Source organism: Garra rufa, chromosome 18 (assembly GCF_049309525.1).
Source record: "Garra rufa chromosome 18, GarRuf1.0, whole genome shotgun sequence".
NCBI classification, from domain to species: domain Eukaryota; kingdom Metazoa; phylum Chordata; class Actinopteri; order Cypriniformes; family Cyprinidae; genus Garra; species Garra rufa.
Genome location: NC_133378.1, coordinates 16,614,531 through 16,636,031, shown reverse-complemented (window position 1 = coordinate 16,636,031; position 21,501 = coordinate 16,614,531).

The window sequence follows — 21,501 nt, the reverse complement described above, 5'->3', positions numbered from 1 at the left end:
AGGAGCCCGAGGCGAAGACGGAGAGCCGATGATCCGGGGTGACGCCGAGGATCCGGAGGGCCAAGGTGGAACAGGCTCTGGCGCCCGAGACGGAGGCGGAGTCCCGGAGATCCGCGGCGGAGCCGGAGCGACAGAGGATGGAGGCTGTGCCCGCAGGAAGGAGGAGTCCCAAGGAGCCGGTGGGACGGCGCGACGAGGCACAGCCGGAGGAGCAGAGTCCTGAGGTGACGATGGGGTGACGACTGACCAGGGCGGAGCCGAAAAGACGATGGAGCCCGGTGGAGCTGGTGGATCGACGGGCGACGGTGTAGAGGAGGGCGTCGAGAGCCGTGGTGGAACCGCGGGGTCGAAGGGCCGAGGCGGAGTCCAGGACTCGGAGACTGGAGGCGGAGCTGAGGGATCCTCCAGCCGAGACGCCGATGGTAGCTGGCAGTCCCGCGGCGAGCCCACTGCACAGGTGGTGGGCTGAGGGTGAGCTGAGGGGCTGTCAGGGGACAGCGGCGGCCAGACGAACATGGCATCAGATGACAGAGGGTGGGTGGGTGGGAATTCCGGGCAGACAGGACAGACGGATATTTCCATATCAAAGTCAATTAAGTTACCAGAGTTATCTTCGATGAGATCCGAGAAAAAGTCTATTAAGTCCCCAGAATTAGGTCCAAGCTCACCCTCAGTGGTGGTGCAGTGGGCAGGGCTCTCTATCGCCCTCTCTCGCTCCACGTGGCAATCCACCGTCGCCGATGTTGCAGTCGGCTCTCGCACCTGGTCAGATGGGTCAGGCTTTGGCTCTGTCGCTCTCGGCTCTGGCTCTCCATCTGCGGTGGGTTCGGGCTGCAACTCCGCATGTCGGGGTGATGTTTGGCTGGGTTCTGGGTCTGGAGTGGGGCTGACGTCCTCCTTGACGATGTCGACAGTCCAGGATGACTGGCAGGACGCCAACACCCACTCGATGACATCCGGCAGGCTCTCTTGAGGACCCTCCCCGGATAGCAGCGCCTTGGTGGCAGAGTTCAGTCCTAGGCGGTAGTGGACGCATAGGCTGCTATCCGGGAAGTGTGACTGGTTTGCCAGGAAGAGAAACTCACGTGTGTGGTCCTCAAGAGAGCGTTCCCCCTGCCTCAGGAGGATCAGGAGAACTGTGGGGTCCATGAAGAAAAACCAAAAAAAAAAAAAAAAGACACTGAGGCTAACAAAACGAAAAAATAAACGTAGGGGAAGGTGCCGGAAAAAACTGTTTCGGTCGGTCTTTCTGTTACGGTTTGACGTGCAGGATGAGACGAGACGAGACGATATACACAATAAACACTATTTAATATAATTCTCAAAGATGAACAAGGCAGGAACAGGCAGGAACACAGATGATAGTCCTCACACGAGTAACATATAACATTAACAAAGACCGACGGTGAACTCATAAAACAGATAGACTTTTAAAGACACACTAATCAACAGACACAGGTGACACAGATGACTAATGATACAAGGACAGGTGCTAGAAATAATGATGAGGGCTAAACCAAATGACACAGATCAACGGGGGGAAAACAAATGGGATAAACCAAAGACATGAACTGACAGAACTGTGACAATAGGAGAGGAAGAATTGTATAAACTTGTTAAATCATCTAAACCTACAACATGCATGTTAGACCCTATTCCATCTAAGCTACTAAAGGAGGTACTTCCAGAAGTCATAGATCCTCTTCTGAATATTATTAATTCGTCACTATCATCATTAGGATGTCCCCAAAACCTTCAAACTGGCTGTTATTAAGCCACTCATTAAAAAACCACAACTTGACCCCAATGAATTAATTAATTACAGACCAATTTCGAATCTCCCTTTTCTGTCAAAGATACTAGAAAAGGTAGTATCCTCACAATTATGCTCCTTCTTAGAGAAAAATGGTATCTGTGAGGATTTCCAGTCAGGTTTTAGACCATATCATAGTACTGAGACTGCTCTTATTAGAGTTACAAATGACCTTCTGTTGTCAACCGATCGTGGTTGCATCTCTCTATTAGTGCTACTGGATCTTAGTGCTGCGTTTGATACTATTGACCACAACATTCTTTTAAATAGACTTGAAAATTATGTAGGCATTAATGGTAGTGCACTGGCATGGTTCAAATCGTACTTATCAGACCGTCATCAGTTTGTGGCAATAAATGAAGAGGTATCATTTAAATCGCATGTGCAGTATGGAGTATCTCAAGGCTCAGTACTAGGGCCATTACTTTTTACGCTTTACATGTTACCCTTGGGAGATATCATCAGGAAACATGGTGTTAGCTTTCACTGTTACGCTGATGATACTCAGCCCTATATTTCTTCGCAACCCGGCAAAACATATCAATTCGAAAAACTAACAGAATGCATAGCTGATATTAAAAACTGGATGGCGAATAACTTCTTACTGTTAAATTCTGAAAAAAACAGAGGTGTTAATTATTGTACCTAAAACCTCCACAATAACCTAAAACACAGTCTAATACTAGATGGCTGCTCTGTAAATTCGTCGTCATCAGTTAGGAACCTAGGCGTCCTATTCGACAGCAATCTCTCCTTTGAAAGCCACATTTCTAGCATTTGCAAAACCACATTTTCGAAATTACGACCTATGCTATCAATGTCAAATGCTGAAACATTAATTCATGCGTTCATTACCTCAAGGGTAGATTATTGTAATAAACAAACTCCAGCTGGTCCAAAATGCAGCAGCTAGATGTCACACCCCCGGACTTTCTTGTTGGTTTCTCCCATTCTCCCCCGCTGTTCTGAGTGTTTTTGGTTTCGCCGTCATTGTCTGCACCTGTGGTTGTAATTAGTCTGTCTATTTAAGGTGTGTGTTTTCCCCTGTACTCTTGTCGGTCTTTGATGTTAAATGGATGTTTTCCCCTGGTGTTCCCATGTCTACCTGTATTCCGTTGGATTTATTAAATACGTCTTTTTATTACGTCGTTGCTTGTGTGTTCCTGCCTAATTCGTGACAGAAAGACCGACCGAAACAGTTTTTTTTTTTTTGCGTATTCCACCCCGTTTTGTTTATCGTTCAGTTTTTCAGTCTTTTTGTTTCCGTAGTGTTTTCCCCCATGGATTCCTTCCTCCGTCCTGAACTCATCCTCCTCCGGCTGAAGCAGGGGGATTTACTGCTCGAGGGATACACGTTGATGTTCCAGCTCGTAGCTAACACCACCAGCTACCCGGACGACGCGCTCTGTACGTTCTATGATGCTAGCCTCAATGCGTCGTGCAGAGCGCCGTCGTCCGAGGATGGCCCTCGAGCGGATTTCGCCGCATTTGTGGAGTGGACACTGGCGAGAAACAGACCCGCGTTCCCCGCCTGTTCCAAGGAGCATCTCGCCAGTGCCACTCCGGACCCAGAGCCCAGCCAGCCACCCCGACCCGCGGTTATGAGCCCTTTATAGACGGAAAGCCCGAGCCTGGAGCGACAGCAGTATGGAGTGCCGACGGGGTCAAAACTGCTGATCAGGTGCGTGAGCTGGCCATTACATCCGCGACGGTGGAGTGCTTCGTGGAGCAAGAGAGGGCTGTAGAGAGCCCCATCCACTGCACCGCCACTGGGGGTGAGCAAGAGCACAACTCTGGGGACTTAATTGACTGTCTCACGGAAATACCCATCTGCCTGGATTTCCCTCCCACCCTCCCTCTTCTGCCTAAGCCTGAATCTCCGCTGGTTCAGCCCAGCCGTCCAGAGTCACCGCTGGTTCCGCCCAGCCTTCATGAATCCCCGTTGTCTGCTGTCTGTCCCCTTGCTCACCCTCAGCCCACCATCTGTGCGGTGGGTTCGCCGCGGGTCTGCCAATCTCCATCGGTGTCATGGCTGGAGGATCCCTCACCATCGCCTCCAGCCTCAGAGTCCTGGACTCGGCCTCGGACCTCCGACCCTGCGCCTCCACCCCGGCTCTCTGCTCCCTCGTCTCTGCCGTCGCCCGTCGGTGCACCAGCTCCACCGGGCTCCATCGTCCCTCCGGCTCCGCCCTGGTCAGTCGTCGCCCCACCTTCGCCTCTGGACTATACTCCTCCGGCTGTGCCTCGTCGCTCCGTCCCACCGGCTCGTTGGACCTCCTCCCTCCCGTGGGCACAGCCTCGGCCCTCTGTCGCTCCGGCTCCGCCGCGGACCTCCGGATCTCGATCTCCGCCTTTGTCGCCAGAGCCTTGGGTTCCGCCTTGGCCCTCCGGATCCGCGGTGTCACCCAAGATCTTCAGCTTTCCGTCGCCGCATCGGGCTCTCCCACCACCTGCTCCGCCTCCGTCGGTCGGACCCATGGAGTCGTCAGCCTCTCCTCCACCATGGCTCCTCCCTCCATCGGCTCCACCGTGGGATTACATCATGGCTGAGTTCTGGGTCCCACCTGGCTCCTCCTGCTCCAGCCCCTTCCTGTCACCTCCTTGGCTCCTCCCTCCGTCACCACCCTGGACTCCATCTTGTGCCCTCCTCCCGGGAGTCCGTCCTCCACCTAAGCCCCCTCCTAAGACTTTGTACTGTTTCCTTTTGTCTGTTTGTCGGCACGAGGACGTGCCTTCCGGGAGGGGGAGGTAATGTCACACCCCCGGACTTTCTTGTTGGTTTCTCCCATTCTCCCCCGCTGTTCTGAGTGTTTTTGGTTTCGCCGTCATTGTCTGCACCTGTGGTTGTAATTAGTCTGGACTTCCTGGTGGAGCTTGCAAGAGAGTTGGCTAACTCTCATATGTGTGCGAAGAAGGCAAGAAAAGAACAATTGCTTCGGACACAACCTTCCACACCTAGCCCTGGAAAAAGAGCCATGTGTCAGGTCAAACACCAGTGCAAGAACAATCATGCCACTGTGCGATGTGTTCACTGCTACAGATACACATGTGGTAAATGCAGACGGGAGATACCATGGCAGTGCCAGGATTGTGAGTGATTGCTGGAATGTACTCACTCACTTATTAATATTATTTGTAAATATGTGTACAAATGGTTTGTTTGTTTTTTATTTTATTTTGTACTGTTTTTATCAATAAATCTCAGCAACAAAGGAAAAAAAAACATGTGTGTTGATTTCTCCCTAAGATGGCAAAGTGAAACACAAGTTTCCTTGAAGTGGCTCAGCATGGCCCCACATTGTTTACATAACAAAAGCAACCGTTCACAGCTGATTAAGGATATTAGCCTAAAGCCTTCCAGCCCATCGGCTGTCCTGCGGGTTTTATAGGTAGAAAAGCCAAATGGCTGCTCTCTGGGACTTCTAGTGTTAAGGTGTGTGTTTTCCCCTGTACTCTTGTCGGTCTTTGATGTTAAATGGATGTTTTCCCCTGGTGTTCCCGTGTCTACCTGTATTCCGTTGGATTTATTAAATACGTCTTTTTATTATGTCGTTGTTTGTGTGTTCCTGCTTAATTCGTGACATAGAGTTCTTACTAGAACTAGAAAGTATGACCATATTAGCGCGGTTCTGTCAGCACTGCATTGGCTCCTTATAAAACATTGTATAGATTTTAAAATCTTGCTAATTACTTATAAAGCCCTCAATGGTTTAGCTCCTCAGTACTTGAGCGAGCTCCTATCGCATTATAGTCCCTCACGTCCGCTGCGTTCTCAAAATTCTGGCAATTTGATAATACCTAGAATATCAAAATCAACTGCGGGCGGCAGATCATTTTCTTATCTAGCGCCTAAACTCTGGAACAATCTACCCAACACTGTTCGGGAGGCAGACACAATCTGTCAGTTTAAATCTAGATTAAAGACACATCTCTTTAACCTGGCTTACACATAAAAACATTAACACATTCCTATAATTCAAATCCGTTAAAGGATTGTTAGGCTGCATTAATTAGGTCAACCGGAACCGAAAACACCTCCCATAACATCTGATGCACTCGTTGTATCGTAAAAAGAATGGCATCTACGCTAATATTAGTCTGTTTCATTCTTATTTCGAGTTCACCGTAGCCACCAGATCCAGCCTGTATCCAGATCAGATGGTCACTGCAGTCCCCCGGATCCAGTCCGCACATATCAGAATCAGAATCAGAATGAGCTTTATTGCCAGGTATGTTTGCACATACTAGGAATTTGTTTTTGTGACAGAGCTCCACAGTGCTACAGAATGACAGTGACAAGACGATACATATTATAAAAAGAACAATATAGAGGTATACAAGACAGACAATGTGCAAAAATAGCAAAGACATTTGAATGGAAGTAAGTATGTGCTTTAAATAAATAACGGAAAAATGAATAAAGAATGTATAGTGTTGTATGTTCCACGGTCAAGTGTTCATGAGATGGATTGCCTGAGGAAAGAAACTGTTTCGGTGTCTGGTCGTTCTAGTGCTCAGTGCTCTGTAGCGCCGACCGGATGGTAACAGTTCAAAAAGTGAGTGTGCTGGATGTGAGGGGTCCAGAGTAATTTTGGCAGCCCTTTTTCGTACTCTGGATAAGTACAGATCTTGAAGGGTAGGGAGGGTTGTACCAATGATTCGCTCAGCAGTCCGGACTATCCGACGTAGTCTTCTGAGATCAGAATTTGTAGCTGAGCTGAACCAGATGGTAATTGAAGTGCAGAGGACGGATTCAATGATGGCAGAGTAAAACTGTTTCAGCAGTTCCTGTGGCAGGTTGAGTTTCCTCAGCTGGCGGAGGAAGTACAGCCTCTGCTGGGCCTTTTTCACAATGGAGTCTATGTGAATGTCCCACTTCAGGTCCTGAGAGATGGTATTTCCAAGGAACCTGAATGACTCCACTGTGTTTACAGTGCTGTTCATGATGGTGAGTGGGGGGAGAGCAGGGGGGGTTTTCCTGAAGTCTATGATCATCTCCACAGTTTTGAGCGTGTTGAGCTCCAGGTTGTTATGACTGCACCAGACAGCCAGCTCTTTTACCTCCTGTCTGTAAGCAGACTCGTCACCGTCCTGAATGAGGCCGATAAGTGTGGTGTCGTCTGCAAACTTCAGGAGCTTGACAGAGGGGTCTTTGGAGGTACAGTCATTTGTATACAGGGAGAAGAGCAGTGGGGAGAGGACACAACCCTGAGGGGCGCCAGTGCTGATAGTACGGGTGCTGGATGAGAATTTTCCCAGCCTCACTAGCTGCTGCCTGTCTGTCAGGAAGCTGTTGATCCACTGACAGACTGATGTGGGCACAGAGAGCTGAGTTAGTTTGGGCAGGAGGAGGTTTGGGATGATAGTGTTGAAGGCTGAACTGAAGTCCACAAACAGGATCCTCACATAAGTCCCTGATTTGTCCAGATGCTGCAGTATGAAATGTAGACTCATGTTCACTGCATCATCTACAGACCTGTTTGCACGATAAGCAAACTGCAGGGGGTCCAGTGAGGGTCTGGTGATGTCCTTCAGATAAGCCAGAACCAGTTTCTCAAACGACTTCATGACGACAGATGTTAGCGCCACAGGTCTGTAGTCGTTAAGTCCTGTTATTTTGGGTTTCTTTGGAATGGGGATGATTTCAGAACGTTTGAGAGAGGCGGGGACTTCACACAACTCCAAAGACCTATTGAAGATCTGTGAGAAAATGGGTGCCAGCTGATCTGCACAGGTTTTCAGACAGGCTGGTGTGACACCGTCAGGGCCTGGTGCCTTTCTTCTTTTGTTCTTTTTGAAGACCTTGCGTACCTCATCTTCACTGATTTGAATGGGAGTTGCAGGAGTGGGGGAGAGGGGTGATGTTGGAGGTGTAAATGGTGTCTTTTCAAACCGACAATAGAACTCGTTCAGATCGTCTGCCAGTTGCTGATTCTGCAAAGTGCTGGGGGATGATGTCTTGTAATTGGTGATGTGTTTTAGACCTTTCCACACTGATGAAGAGTCACTGGAATGAAATTGGTTCCTTATCTTTTCGGAATAATTTCTCTTTGCCACTTTGATCTCCTTTTCCAGTGTGTATTTGGCCTCTTTATACAAGACTTTGTCCCCTTTCCTGTAAGCATCATCTTTGACATGACGAAGCTGTCTGAGTTTTGCAGTGAACCATGGTTTGTCGTTGTTGTAAGTTAAGCGAGTCCTGGTAGGAATGCATAAATCCTCACAGAAACTGATATATGAAGTAACAGTCTCTGTAAGCTCGTCCAGATCAGTAGCAGCAGCTTCAAAAACACTCCAATCAGTACATTCGAAACAGGCTTGTAAAGCCCGCTCTGTTTCGTTGGTCCATCTCTTTACAGACTTTGCTACAGGTTTAGCAGATTTAAGTTGTTGCCTGTAGGTTGGTATAAGATGAACCAGGCAGTGATCAGAAAGTCCCAAAGCTGCCCGTGAGACAGAGTGATATGCATTCCTTATTGTGGTGTAACAGTGGTCCAATATATTTCTATCTCTGGTCGGACATGTGATGTGCTGTCTGTATTTTGGAAGTTCACGGGAGAGATTTGCTCTATTAAAATCCCCAAAAATGATTAAAACAGAGTCCGGGTGTTGTTGTTCTGTCTCTGTGATGTGATCAGCGAGTTTCTGTAACGCCAGGCTCACGTGCGCTTGCGGTGGAATGTACACACTCACGAGAATGAACGAGCAAAACTCTCGCGGCGAATAGAACGGCTTACAGTTTATGAAAAGCGCTTCAACATCAGAACAGCATATTTTCTTTAACACTGTTACATCTGTACACCACCTCTCATTGATGTAAAAGCACGTCCCGCCGCCACGCGATTTCCCCGTCGATTCTGCGTCGCGGTCTCCTCTGAACAGCTGATATCCCGGGAGATGAATCGCGCTGTCCGGTATAGCCGCGTTCAGCCAGGTTTCCGTGAAACACAGAGCAGCAGAGTGTGAGAAGTCCTTATTTGTCCGGGAGAGCAGAAGGAGTTCGTCCATTTTGTTTGGTAGAGACCGGAGATTTGCCAAATGTATGCCTGGCAGTGTCATCCTGAATCCACGCTGACGAAGCTTCACGAGCGCGCCGGCGCGCTTCCCCCGCGTCCTGCGCGTCCTGAAGCCTTTGGTAAGCGCCGCCGCTCCGCCAACTATGATGTTGAGCAAAACGTCCGAATAATCAAAAACCGGTAGGAGATTTTGTGGTATGTTCTGCCTAATGTTTAGCAGTTCATCCCTTGTAAAACTGATCGTGTTTGCAAAACAAAAAACAGGAAAAACGAACAAAAACACTAAAACAACTGGAGAGCTAAGCACAGAGGCTGCCATTCGCGGCGCCATCTTGTTCTTTCTATATATATATACACATATATATATATATATATATATATATATATATATATATATATATACAGTGCTGCTTGAAAATGTGTGAACCCTTTACAATTTTCTATATTTCAAATTAAATATGACCAAAATTTTCATTTAATTCCTGAAAGTAGACAAAGAGAACACAATCAAACAAGTGAGAGAAAAATATTTTCTTTGTCATTCATTTATTAAGAAAAATGATCCAGTGTTACATATCTGTGTGTTGCAAACGTATGTGAATCTCTTGGATTAGCAGTTAATTTAAAGGTGATATTCTATCTGTGCAGATGTGTTTTCAGTCAGTGCAATGACTATCAAATGTCAGTACGTGACCTGCTTTATTCAAAGAACAGGGATCTATCAAAGTCTGATCATGTTTGTGGAAGTGAATCATGTCACGAACAAAGGAGATTACTGAGGACCTCAGAAAAAGAGTTGATGTTGCTCATCAGGCTAGAAAAGTTTACAAAACCATCTCTAAAGAGTTTGGACTCCACAAAACCCGAGAAGTGGTCGACCAACAAAGATCACTCCAAAGTAGAACCTGTAATAGTCTGCGAGGTTGAAAAGTTCCCAGGGTAACTTCTAATTAATATCTAAGCAACTAAAGATCTTTCTCACATTGGCTAATGTTAATGTTCATGAGCCTATCATCAGGAGAACACTGAGTAACCAATGGTGTGCATGGCAGAGTTGCAAGAAGAAAGCCACTGTTCTCCAAAAAGAAAATGGCTTGCTACAGATCATGTGGAGAAGCCAGAGGACTATTGGAGAATAGTTTAATGAATGGATGAAACCAAAAAGAACTTATTGGTTTAAATGAGAAGCTATTATGTTCAGAGAAAAGAGCACACTGCATTCCAGCTTAAGAATCTTCTCCCATCTGTGAAACATGGTGGTGGTAGTATCATGGCTTGAGCCTGTTTTCCAGCATCTTGGCCAGGACAGCCTGCCCTCATTGACGGAACAATGAATTCTGAATTATACCAACAAATTCTAAAGCAGTGGCTCTCAACTTTTTTTTACTCTGGGGACCCCTCCTTCTCTGGTCAATTTTGCAAGGCCCCCCTATGCCTAACATGTCCTTCCGCTGTAAAAAGTATTTATTTTTAGACCTTTTTTTAATCAACCAAAACATTTAGTTTGCCTTATTATTCTTCCACTGCATGTTTAAAAAAACTCAACATTCAAACTTTAAATTATACTTTATAACCTTAAGACATCCTGCTCAATTATTTTTAAAATAATATATATATATATATATATATATATATATATATATATATATATATATATACACACACACACACACACACACACACACACACACATGTTTGTTTTTGTGAATTGTGGGGACATTCCATAGACGTAATGGTTTTTATACTGTACAAACGATATTTGCTATCACCCTACACCTTCCCTACACCTAAACCTAGCCCTCACAGGAGACTGTGCATATCTTTACATTCTCAAAAAAACGTATTCTGTATGATTTATAAGCCTTTTGAAAAGTGGGGACATGGGCAATGTCCTCATAAGTCACCCTCTCCTTGTAATACCTATGTCATACCCATGTTATTACACCAATTTGTGTCCTGATATGTCACAAAAACAAACACACACACACACATATACAGATTTAAAAAAAAAAATTCTTCAGAGACATCAGAGTACTTTTCTTAAATAAGTGAACCTACCTACCAAACAGGACAGTAGGAGATGCCAAAAGGCTCACTAAACCTCCCTTTGAACTTTACTGACTGAAGATCTACTGTTTGTATCCATTAAAAAATAAACATATAAATTAAAAATACAGCAAATATATTCTAAATCTGTTAAATACATCAATCTGAAGGCGGATCGGCGAAGATCAGTGAACTCCGTCAGAGCGAGTCTGCTGCTCATAATCACCGAACCTCACCAGATCCTCCTCTATCGGCGAGCATCCATTGTAAAACACTCACAGGCAGGGGAGTTGCTAGACCTAAAGCTCTACTGGGGCACAGGCCCCCATTAGGGCTGGGCGATTCTTTCGATTTTTTCGATTAATTCGAATTTACGTTTTAAGACGATTTAATTTTTTATTAAATCGAGGTATCGCGATTTTTTTAATAAAAATATTAGATACATTGTAATTGCACCAATGGCAGAATAATTAAGAGGCAATGTTGTCCGACCACACGATGGCGCGCCTAATTAACCGCTGTATTCAGAACGGAAAACAAATAACGCGTTCTGGTAAAATAACGCGAGTCACTAAGTGGACATGATTAGCTGCTTGCTAGCAAGTTAGCCTGTTATATTACATACAATTTCACTTATCACATAAATAGAGTAGAGAGATGATTGAAGACAATAGCGAATTATTTGCATATCAAGGCTCGAGTGCGACCAGCATATTTGTATTTGCGCTGAGTGGAGCTTCAAAGGTTTCTGTGTTTTGCACGTTGACTAATGTATCTCAAGTGTAGAGAGAGTGTAAATAAGAGACTGAATGGGCAGTAGCTTCGTTTATTATAATAGAGCTTTGTGATATTGCGAACTAAGATGAGTGACAGCTTTTAATCATTTTAAGGGAGTTTGTAAACGAGATATTTATTTATTATAACAGTTAAATAAACAAGAAGTTATTATTAAGTGACTTACATTGTCTGACTATAACACTATTGCCTGATTTTGCTCTATTTCGTCGTCAAAAGTAATCTGAAACAAGTCACAGCTGAGCCGCTGCGCATCTCCACTCAAACACAGCGGTGTTTCGTTTATGAATGAACGTGTGTTTTTCAATGAATCTAGTGAAATGATTCAATTTCCCGTTCATTAAGAGTCACTTGCTTTATTCTTGAATGAACCATCCGTTCAAATGAATCAAATGAATATGATTCAGTAATTAAATCAGTGTCTTACCACCACCTGCTGGCAGATCGTTTCAGTTTTTTAAATCATTTAATATTTCTGTGTTCAAAATTGTATATTTTTGTATACGATATAAGTCCAAGAGAAAAGCATGGAAATATATATTTTCCTCCTGTCTCATATTTATTTGTCTTACAAACATTTACTGTGTCTGATATGATAAGAATGGGGTCTGGTGCACTGATGCAGTTGCAATGTATACTGCAAAATATATGGTGCCCATATATATTGTGGAAAAGCTGGGGTTTCTTTACATGCTAAAAGTAGTAGGGGGGGAAAAATCGATTTAAATCGTAAATCAGATTTTTTGTGAAAAAAACCGGGGATTTTATTTTTAGGCCATATCGCCCAGCCCTAGCCCCCATTACTCGTTAATTCAGTTGTTGCATGTAGTGTAATGTCTTTATTTTGGGATTATTAACGTAAATTATAACTCAAATTTGAGATTTTACTGGGGCACAGCATATTTTTACTGGGGCACAGTTTGTGAATCATTAGCGGTCTTATGCGTGCCTAATGTAAGGAGAACACAAGTGTTATACATATGTACGCTCAAGTTCCTTATTATTACTCGAATCGTGTAAAGTACATTAGCGCTACGGTATTTGCTTCATGCATGTAGCCGAGATGTAGTATACGTGCAGCAGTTGGAAGTTTTGAGCCACCATTCAGTCTGTATTTAACAGTGCATCGAGTCAGAAGCAGCCAATCACAGAACACGAGAGAGGCCGTGCTTTGATAATTTTTTATTTAGCTATAATACAATGAAATTAAACAATTATAGGATAATATTTAAATTAATTTTAAGATACCTCGCGGCCCCCTGGAGGATCACTGAGGCTCCCTGGTGGGCCGCGGCCCACAGGTTGGGAACCACTGTTCTAAAGGAAAATGTCAGGACACCTGTTTAAGAACAGAGTTCAAGAGAATGTGGGTCAAGCAGCAAGACAACAACCCCAAGCACACAAGTCATTCTACTAAAGAATGTTTAAAGAAGAACAAAGTCAAACAGAGTCAAAGCCCAGACCTTACTCCAATTAAAATGTTGTGGAAGAACCTAAGCAAGCCGTTCATAGGAGGAAACCCACCAACATAACAGAACTGAAGGAATGGGCTAAAACTCCTACATGTTATTGTGCAGGACTGATCAGCATTTACAAGAAACTTTACCTTCAGTTACTGCAGCAAAAGGAGGTCACACTAGATTCTTAAAGCAAATATTCACTAAGGGTGGGAATCTTTAGGCACTTCACGATCCGATCCGATTCCGATTCTGGGAGTCACGATCCGATTCCAAAACGATTCTTGATCTACATTTTTTCCCCAATTAATTCTTCTGCTGTGCAAATACAACTTTACAATTTTAAAAACATGTAAAATTGCAGTTTCTATGCTTTTTGTTTATAGTTAATATCTCTGTAAAAGTAGGTGTGTCAATCTTCATTGGTTTCAAGATTCAGTTTAATTTAATTTAATTACTGTTTTCATTATCAACTAAATATCACGATGCTCACATTCTCAGTTTTCAATGGTACTGCAAATGGCTACATTTTCATATACGTTTTATATCAAATTTATTTTGTGCCAATTTTACTTTATTTTATTTTTTTAATTATAAGCAAGGTACTTTTAAAACAATTACTTATTTAAAATAAGTGTTCTTTAGGTATCTGAAAGTTTACAGACAATAGTTTTTCTTTTTTCCTCAGCATTACTGCCGTTTTATTATTACTGATGAGATCATAGACAGGCAGCTTTAACAAACTAATGCAAAGCAGTGGCGAGCGGTGACTTTTTTTATTTTTTTTACCAGGTATGCTGAGTGCTAAAACCACCAGTTATACCAAAAATAATAATATCTTTAGATTATTTTAAAAAATCAATAAAATCAGAGACGAAATCATATTTTAATATTTCCTCTTTTTCCTGTTTATTATTATTAAAAAAAAAATATAGACATTTTATATAGGCTATTTTTTCAGTGGACTTTCACATTTTGAATTGTTGAGAAATTATGATAATATACAGTTAGGATGTTTTTTTGTTTCGTTTTTTTCCATTTGATTTAGTCGAGTAAGTTGTGCATCAAACACAATATGATTTTCGGCAATCAGGATCTGGCAGCAACAGTGCGTTTTTCCGCTTAGGGCGAGCGCTTCTCAGACAGCTTACCCCGTGAATGAAATCATGGGCATGGCAGCAAAACAGAGAATGCGCATCAATTCTGGAGTCGAGAAAGATGCGGAGAATCTGCTTGCCCGGAAGATTCTATCTCAAATAAGGGATCGACTTATAAGCATGTTTATATTAATTAACATGTGAACGCATTCTCTCTGACAGCCTGGGTATGCGGAGCATTAGCAGCTTATATGGACGGAACGCCACTGATGCACAGATCTATTTCGATACATGTTTTGTCCTGCTCTGAAAACATAACTGACTGTATGTACAGTTTCGTTTAAAACTATTCGAAAATGCAAGTGCATTTAACCGCATCTGCAATCGAGCTTTAGGACTAACAAACACAAAGCGCATGTGAATGTCTGCAGTGCAGGAGTTTCGTGCATCTAATAGTACTGCATTCCAGACGGCAGAAATGAAAGCGTAACTTAAGTAAAACACGGCGGGTGGAAGCACACAATCTCAAGCAGTGCGCACGAGTCTCACAGTGCAAATTCTGTGCAGTGAAGCCGGCAGCGTTTTTAGCGCGCACACGTACCATTTGCGGGGAAAAAAAACAAGCTCAGAATCGATTCTGCAATATTAGGAATCGATTCAGAATCGTTGAAGAGAGAATCGCGATGCATCAGAGAATCGATTTTTTCTCCCACCCCTAATATTCACATAGTTTTGCAACGCACAGATATGTAACACTGGATCATTTTTCTCAATAAATAAATGGCAAAGCAAATATTTTTCTCTCATTTGTTTAACTGGGTTCTCTTTGTCTACTTTCAGGACTTGTATGAAAATCTGATTATATTTTGGGTCATATTTATGCAGAAATACAGAAAATTGTAAAGGGTTCACAAACTTTCAAGCGGCATTGTATATATATATAAAACACTTGCAAATAAAGTTTCCAATCTGTTTGTTTAAGGAAACAAAAACGTGTGTAGAGTACCAGTATGGAAACTTGCTACTGCCAATCCATCCACAGACAACATTTATGACATACTGCTGTAGCATAAATAGCGCACATGAAATAAGCTGTAGCAGATCTATAAGGGTGGAGCTGGGGGAAGAGGAGGGTACAGACTAGCTTACAGTGAACACAGATCTGAGCTATTTAAATGTCAAGCAACAAGTTCATGTCTGTAGATGCAGTAGAGACCTGTTAGCTTGTGCCATGTAATGATCATATGATATCTAGCAGATCGCATTAAGGACTTATCAGTATACACCAGAGTCTAGAGTCTTATGATTGAACTATAAGGTGTGTTCGACTTGAAGCGGTGCTGCTCAGACCAATCGGTGTTTGACATAAAAATACAGCGAGAATTAAAGCTGCAAGCAGCGATGATAGGGCCCTCGCACCTGGGCTCACCGCCGACCGGTGGCTTTAGGAAAACAGCTAACGGTGGGCAGTATGCTTTTAATACAGTAAATATGGAGAAATATGTCAGTCATTTATATGTGCCAAACTTCCTGCTGCCAGCTGGTGGCGCTATGCCTATAACTGATTATTGGCATGTAGATGTGTTCAGGCCAGCACTTTTATCAAACATATGAAGTTTGGTGCAGATTGACCTTGGTATGTTTGAGTTAGTGTAATATATGATATATCCTGCTGCCAACAGGTGGCGCTACGATAATATCTGAATATTGGCCTTTAGGTGTCTTCAGGCCAGCACTCTTACCAAACCTGTGAAGTTTGAGGCAGATCGGACATTTTATGGCTGAGTTATAACAACTTCTATGTCCATGGCGAAACGTCAAACTCTGTCAGGCCGCCACGGACACGCCCTTTAACGAAAACTCAAGATCTTCAAAATTTAACATCTCTAAGGCCTTTAGATTAGACTAACCAAATATAATGTTGATATCATTAAATCTCTAGGAGGAGTTTGCTACAAGTCATTTCCTGCTGCCAACAGGTGGTGCTGTGATTATAATAGAATATTGGCCTTCAGATGTGTTCAGGCCAGGATTCTTATCAAACATGTGAAGTTTTAGGCAAATCGGACATTTTATGGCTGAGTTATAACAAGTTTTATATCCATGGCGAGACCTCGAAATTTGTCAGGCCGCCACGGACACGCCCGTCAACGAAAACTCAAGATCTTCGCAATTTAACATCACTAAAGCCTTTATATTAGACTGACCGATTATGGTGTTGATCTGTATAAATCTCTAGGAGGAATTTGTTGCAGAGTGCAGCATGACACTTCCTGTTGCCAGCAGGTGGCGCTATGACTATAACTGAATATGGGCATGCAGATGTCTTCAGGTCAGGAGTGTTATCACACATGTGAAGTTTGGGACAGATCGGACATTGTATGCCTGAGTTATAGCAACTTCCTTTTTCATGGCGAAACATCGAAATTTGTTAGGCCGCCACGGACACGCCCTCCGATGAAAACTCTAATCCTTCGCAATTTAACGTCACAAAGGGCTTTAGATTAGATTCACCAAATTTGGCGTTGATCGGAATAAATCTCTAGGAGGAGTTCGTTCAAATACGAGGCCTGAAAATGGCAAAAATTACACAAAATTTGCTGAGAAAATGATTAATAACTGACTTCCTGTTGGGTTTCAGATTTTGCTCCAAGAGGCTTTTTTGTAGGTATTGGTGTGTTACATGTGTGTAATGATTTTCGTGTATGTACAGTCGTGGCCAAAAGTTTTGAGAATGACACAAATATTAGTTTTCAAAAAGTTTGCTGCTAAACTGCTTTTAGATCTTTGTTTCAGTTGTTTCTGTGATGTACTGAAATATAATTACAAGCACTTCATACGTTTCAAAGGCTTTTATTGACAATTACATGACATTTATGCAAAGAGTCAGTATTTGCAGTGTTGGCCCTTCTTTTTCAGGACCTCTGCAATTCGACTGGGCATGCTCTCAATCAACTTCTGGGCCAAATCCTGATAGCAACCCATTCTTTCATAATCACTTCTTGGAGTTTGTCAGAATTAGTGGGTTTTTGTTTGTCCACCCGCCTCTTGAGGATTGACCACAAGTTCTCAATGGGATTAAGATCTGGGGAGTTTTCAGGCCATGGACCCAAAATATCAACGTTTTGGTCCCCGAGCCACTTAGTTATCACTTTTGTCTTATGGCACGGTGCTCCATCGTGCTGGAAAATGCATTGTTCTTCACCAAACTGTTGTTGGATTGTTGGAAGAAGTTGCTGTTGGAGGGTGTTTTGGTACCATTCTTTATTCATGGCTGTGTTTTTGGGCAAAATTGTGAGTGAGCCCACTCCCTTGGATGCGAAGCAACCCCACACATGAATGGTCTCAGGATGCTTTACTGTTGGCATGACACAGGACTGATGGTAGCGCTCACCTTTTCTTCTCCGGACAAGCCTTTTTCCAGATGCCCCAAACAATCGGAAAAAGGCTTCATCAGAGAAAATGACTTTGTCCCAGTCCTCAGCAGTCCATTCGCCATACTTTTTGCAGAAGATCAATCTGCCCCTGATGTTTTTTTTTGGAGAGAAGTGGCTTCTTTGCTGCCCTTCTTGACACCAGGCCATCTTCCAAAAGTCTTGGCCTCATTGTGCGTGCAGATGCGCTCACACCTGCCTGCTGCCATTCCTGAGCAAGCTCTGCACTGGTGGCACTTCGATCCCGCAGCTGAATCCTCTTTAGGAGACGATCCTGGCGCTTACTTGACTTTCTTGGACGCCCTGAAGCCTTCTTAACAATGCAGTGGAAAGTTTTTTTCAGGAAGTTAATTTTCATGGCAAAGAAGGACTATGCAATTCATCTGATCACTCTTCATAACATTCTGAAGTATATGCAAATTGCTATTATAAAAACTTAAGCAGCAACTTTTCCAATTTCCAATATTTATGTAATTCTCAAAACTTCTGGCCACGACTGTATATGACACTTTTAATGTTTTTGGGGTCTCTGAGCATGATAACATTTTGAAACTACACATATTTCCTAAGAATTTCTTGTTCTTTATATGTAAAAAGTTTTGATGAGTTAGAATAATGCAATTTAAAGATATATGGAAATAACTCTTCATCTTTTTTACTGTTACTTTCATAAATCACCACATCAACACCGTTCAAGATATCCCAAAGCCATTCACAGTTTAGCATCTTCAGTATCTTGGCATCATGTTGGCAAAGTTTGGTGTGAACTGTCTGATTCTGCTATGAGTGATATGAATTTATTCACAGCTATATTTTTCCAAAAATCCACATTCAAATCAAAATATCCGACTTCCTGTTGGTCGTAGCTAATGGGTGTAAATTAGAAAGTTGTCCGGCTTGATGAGACCAATATACCGACCGAGTTTGATGTCTGTAGCTACAACTAACCCTCCAACTTTTGTCAAAACGTGGCGCTATAGAGTGCCTCCTCCACGCCCATTTATGAGCTTTTGCCAGTGTCTAACTATCATTAATATTGATGTGTGTGTTGAGTTTCATGTAATTCTAAGCATGTTATCTGCCTCAAAAACACAGGAAACAAATGTTAAAGTTTGACATGTTGCCACGGCAACAGCATTTGATCTATCAAGGACCCCCTTACAGATTCTCATCGGCCGTGTTTTGATATTATTCTGAAGAAGTTTGAAGCAAATTGAGTAAAATTAAGAGGCTGATTTAAAAGCGTTTGGCAAACAACACACTTCCTGCTGCCAGTTGGTGGCACTATAACTTCATATAACATCACTTGACTCATAATAGTCACATCTCTGTGATCCGCATCAGACGACGAACAAACTGGTGAAGTTTAATCAGAATCAGGCAATGTGTGCAACAGTTATTAGACACTTCCTGTTTCTCATTTCTCGCCATAAATTTGTTGCTTTGCCACGGCCAAACCGTTCGAGATATAAAAAATCCCCTCGCAATTTTGCATCCCCAATGTCTTGAGATCATGCTGACTGAGTTTGGTGACAATTGTATGGAAATCCTGGGAGGAGTATTTCAAATTCCAGAGCATGCGCTTTTTAAACAACCCTAAATATCTCACTTCCTGTTGGGTGGAGCCCATGACATGGAGTACAAAAGTTGTTTGACTCAGTGAGATCTGTATGTGTACAGAGTTTCATATCAATACGTGCAAGTATGTGTGTGCAGTACATCAGATTCCAACGTGTGTGCAAAAGAGTTCCCTTCCGGAGGGAACTCTACGCTGCGTCCTGGTTCAGGACACTATGGGAACTGCCTTCAGCGTGACCGGTTCTGAAGCTCTTATAGAACAACAACAATGAACTTTGACCTTGGCCGGCGCCAGCCTATGACATCATCACCAGGCGCCTACCAGTATAAAAGGGCGCTTGTGAATACATCAACCACCTTTTTGTTCTTCAGACTTACCTTGTTCTAAGCGTGAGTAGAATGATGATTCCTAGAGTAAACAGTTCAGGAAGTGTGCAGAATCCGTGTCAGAGAAATCTGACACCAGATGACGTGCACAACCTGTTTGTTATGTGTTTGGGTGAAGAGCACGCGCGCTCTGTTCTTGAGAGTGCAAAAGCGTTCATTGTGAGAGTTTTTCTCTAAGGAAACTCCGCTCTCGTTGTCCCTTTTCCCGAGGGAATTGGGACATTTATCTGCCCTGCGCGGCTCGGGTCCCGTTGCAGCCGAGGCTGCATGGAGAACGAGCCCAAGGTGGTTACAGATGAAGCGCGTACACGAGTTGAGAGATGTGTAATCTCTCACGCTCGTCAGCCGCTGACGAGGGCGAGCTGCGGGCGAAGGATGTATTATTCTCTGACATCCTTTGATACAGCAGCAAGTGCTCTACTGGTTTTAGCCAGGTAAGCAGGATGTGGCTGTTACGGGCGAAAAGTGATTTTCTGAGCTCTCACAGCCTGCCTGTCCCGCGTATAATGAGCTGTTGTCTGTTATGAGCCGCGCTGCGGTCTGCTTGATCTGCGGTGAAAGCACGTGCAGGGGGAGGTTGCTCATAGCAGTTTATATGAGCAATTTCACCCTGGCCATAACAGACCAGTCCCCATGTACATCCCATTCCCTCCTGATCTATATAATAGGATCGGGAGGGCATGGGATAAACCATATTCAGCCGCACTCATCTATATCAGCATGTTAGTTATGCTGATGCAGAGTGAGTGCGTGGGTATGGCGGGGCGTCGATGCCATCGCCTGAGGATATGGTTGCTGCCGCTCGGCGGGGGTGGCATCGACGCTGAGGGCATACCCGCATACTGACCCGCAGCCTGACCCACTAAGACTGAGTGCTGTCAGGCTTCTTCTCTCTGTGAGATTCGTTTCAAAGCCTCCACTCTACAGAGCCCTGCTCTCAGCATTTGGGCCCTGCTGTGAATCCCGGTATTCTCTAAGCGTTGAGTGTAGCTAGGTCTCCCCTCACTAAAATATTTGGGTGAGATCTCCACTCCATAGAGCTAGGAGATTGAGCGTTGCTAGGCTTCCTCTCATTCGAGGGTCTCTGTGAAGCCTCCGTTCCCCTGAAGCTCCGCTTCTAGTGCTTTGAAAGTTTGAGTGTAGCAGGTCTCCTCTCATCGATATGTATGGGTGTGAAGACCTCCATTCCTAAGAGCTAGGGTTGTGAACATTTTCAATCTGTTCCCCGGAAGCTCTGCTTCCAGCACTTTTTCCAAGCGTGAGTGTAGCCAGGTCTCCCCTCACTGAAATATTTTGGGTGAGATCTCCACTCCTTAGAGCTAGGAGATTGAGAGTTGCTAGGCTTCCTCTCGTTTGAGGGTCTCTGCGAAGCCTCCGTTCCCCTGAAGCTCCGCTTCTGGTACTTTCAGACGTGAGTGTAACTAGATCTCCCCTCACTGAATATTTTGGTGTGAGATCTCCACTCTTTAGAGCTGGGAGGTTGAGCGTTGTCAGGTTTTCCTCTCATTCTGAGAGTCTCTGTGAAGGCCTCCGTTCCCCGGAAGCTCCGTTTTTAGTACCTCCAAGCGTGAGTGTAGCCAGATCTCTCCTCACTTTAGAGTGTTGAGACCTCCACTCGTAAAGAGCTGGCGGATTGAGCGTGGTTGGGCTTCCCCTTTGGTGAGGCCCCCGTTCTCCAGAAGCTCCGCTTCCAGCACTGTCAAGCGTGAGTGTAGCCAGGTCTCCCCTCACGGAAGGGTTTACGTTTGAGGCCTCCACTCTGAGAGCTTCTCGCATTGAGCGCAGAGAGTCTTCTATGAAGCCTCCGCTCTCCAGAAGCTCCGCTTCCAGTCTTTCCAGGCGTGAGTGTAGCCAGGTCTCCCCTCACTGAAGGGTTGT